The following is a 3,144-nucleotide window of genomic DNA, read 5'->3' as shown; positions in this document are numbered from 1 at the left end:
TCCGGCCACTGCACTCCAGCCTGGGCGACAGAGCCAGACTCTGTCTCAAAAAAAAAAAAAAAAAATTATGCACAGAGCCTGTTATGAGAAAAACTTGGGAGTATAAGCCCCGCCACCCTGCTCCCCATTCAAATTAGGAAGGTGCCCAGAGAACAAAGAATGACTCAGACGTCCAGCTCGACAAGTAGATGAGTTTATTAGGACTTACATGCAGGGCACTCCTGGATGGCCGCAGGAGAGCTCTAAGATTTGCAACTACCACCTGTCTTTAAGCTCCTTCTAAGCTAATTTTCTGGCTCTTTGCCTACTGCATTTGAGCAATGAAACTTTTTCTTGGTAAGTTCTCAGGGACACCTGCTTCTTGGCTGGGCACCATAGCCATGGCTCACCACCCAGGCTCCAGGGTTCAGACAGTAGACATACACCTTTAAATAACCTGAGGACCTGGCTGGGCATGGTGTAATCCTAACACTTTGGGAGGCTGAGGGAGGCAGATCACTTGAGATCAGGAGTTTGAAAACAGCCAGGCCAACATAGTGAAACCCCATCTCTACTTAAAATACAAAAATTAGCTGGGTGTGATAGTTCATGCCTGTAGTCTCAGCTACTTGAGAGACTGAGGCAACAGAATCACTTGAACCTGGAAGGCAGAGGTTGCAGTGAGCCAAGATCATGCCACTGCACTCCAGCCTGAGCAACAGAACAAGACTCCGTCTCAAAACAACAACAACAACAAAATATCTGAGGACCCATCACATTACACAATTCCTCTCACACAATAGAGGTTCCATGAATGATTCTTCATGATCATAAGACATTATATTCTCATACTTTGGGTTCTACTTTGACTCTGTAATCATGTGAAGAATAAATTAGAAAGGCCAGTTTGGTTCTTAGGGAAAATTTGACTGTTTTTTTCTTTTCAATCTTGTTAGCAAAAGACTTATTGTTTCACTTCAACTTTTCATCATGTGAAGAAAATCTGAAATGTATCTATTTAAGGTATTTTGCTGACATCATTCCATTCCTTCTAAATAACTGCTTATATACCACTTGCGACTATAGCACCTCTAGCAAGGAACTATAATGGAGCCCTTGTGATTTGTGATGTCATTTTAATTCAGTGAAGTATAACTATGACTCCGAGACCAACTTTTCATGGATTTTGTTTTAATGTTTCAAATGAATGTCAGCAGAGGATGCAGAATCTCCTTGCTTATAAAAGAGTAAAAATTGAAAACATAAAAACATTCTCAACTCTAATAAAGGGAAACTGCAATGCCAAATACTCAAACTAATGCTGAATTATTTTATACTCATATTTTATATTCAGTATTTAATACTGAAGAAATATCCAGACTTATTAGGCATGCTAAAAGACAGAGTCATATGATCAAAAGCCAAGAAAAAATAGACAATAGAAAGTAACCCATAGGTAATCCGTGTATTAGATTAGCAAACAAGGACTGACTGAAATGTTCAAGAAAATAGACAAAAAGATATAGAAATTCACCAGAGAATTATAATCTATTTTTCAACGTAAATTATGGAACCAAAAAATTTACAATAACTAAAATTAAGAGAAGCCAGGAAAATCAAGGGCATATGGCAACAGCAACCACAGAGCAGATGGGGAAATGTCACTATGCACATGGATGCTGACGCTGACTCAGCTGCACCTCTGGAGCCCTGTGTCAGGCCGGAACCCTGAAATCTAATGCAGACTCCAAATACTTGTGCACCCATTTTAAAAAATAAAATTTCAAAAATGTAAACTTTGACATTTATATTCAAGAGTATCCTCCTAATACTACATTGCAGTTAATAGGTACCAAAACATAAAAGTTCTCTGTCAAGAGCAATTCTTCAAGAAGCACATGCCTGTAGTCACAGCTGCTCAGGAGGCTGAGATGGGAGGATGCCTTGAGCCCAGGGGTCCGAGGCTACAGTGAGCCATGATCACGCCACCGCACTCCAACCTAGGTGATGGAGTAAGATCCAGTCTCCCCGTGCCCCCCAACCCAAAATTGTCAAAATGATTCTAAACCCAAGTACATTTTAAAATTTTCTATTGTGACATTTTAAAAATAGTTGGACAATTAACTGTTGCTCTATTTATAAAGGATTAGGGAAAAAATGATGGCACAGCAATTGCCAAAAAGTTTTCTTTAAAATTACTGCGTAAGAGTGGCTGATACAGTTTGGCTCTGTGTCCCTTCCAAATCCCATGTTGAAATGTAATTCCCAGTGCTGGGGGAGGGACCTGGTGGGAGGTGACTGGCTCTTAAGAGCAGTTTTCCCCTTGGTGTTCTCATGGCAGTGGGTTCTCACAGGATCCAATGGTTTAAAAGTGTGTGGCATTCCCCACTTCATTCTTTTCCTCCTGAAGACATGCTTGCTTTCCCTTTGCCCTTCTGCCATGATTGTAAATTTCCTGAGACCTTCCAGCCATGCTTTCTGTACAGCCTGTGGAACCATGAGCCAATTAAACCTCTTTTCTTTATAAATTACTCAGTCTCAGGTAGTTCTTTACAGCAATGTGAGAACAGACTAACACAGTGGCTATCCCTGGGGCTGCGGCCAGATTTTCTACAGTTAATTTTATAATCCATATTTCAGACTTGGACCTGCCTAACATTAAAGCATACATTATAACCAATATTATGAATTCAGAGTCACAGAAAAGATGCTAGGGAGTTTTTTGGTTAAATAATTCCCTTTAAAAGCGGGGAGGGATTGGTCTTATACAAAATAACAACAAACCCAGAGCCAGAAGGAAAACTGCTTTATTATTATTATTATTATTATTTCTTTTTTCTTTCTTTTCACATGTTTGCGGCAGGAAAACAAGGCAGCTCAGCTCATGGCAGTCCTGATGATGATCCCTGAGGGCTGATCTTGGCCTCCAGCCTTGGCTGAGGAGAAAAGGGGTAGCTTATTATTAATGATCAAAAATAGACATGTGATCTACCTCAGCATAGGGAAACTTGGATAGGTGACTTGGCAAACCATGGATGATATTTAGAAAGCTATTGTTTGGTTAACTTTTAAAAATAATCATTTTGCTTATTTATACTTTATGAGTAAAATACAAAGAGAAACTATCTGCCGGAAATCAATCATGAAATTAAAATGCAACTTCAA

General features: G+C 39.6%; 1 non-coding gene across 1 annotated transcript; it reads right to left on the bottom strand.

Annotated features, from left to right (window-relative positions):
• Positions 1–2,827: 2,827 nt before the first annotated feature.
• Positions 2,828–2,933, bottom strand: LOC117077074. Its single transcript, XR_004434661.1, has one exon.
• Positions 2,934–3,144: the final 211 nt, after the last annotated feature.

The sequence above is a fragment of the Trachypithecus francoisi genome, unplaced genomic scaffold, assembly GCF_009764315.1.
Source record: "Trachypithecus francoisi isolate TF-2019V2 unplaced genomic scaffold, Tfra_2.0 Lachesis_group5, whole genome shotgun sequence".
In the NCBI taxonomy this organism is placed as follows: Eukaryota; Metazoa; Chordata; class Mammalia; order Primates; family Cercopithecidae; genus Trachypithecus; species Trachypithecus francoisi.
This window is presented reverse-complemented; position numbering and strand designations above follow the sequence as displayed.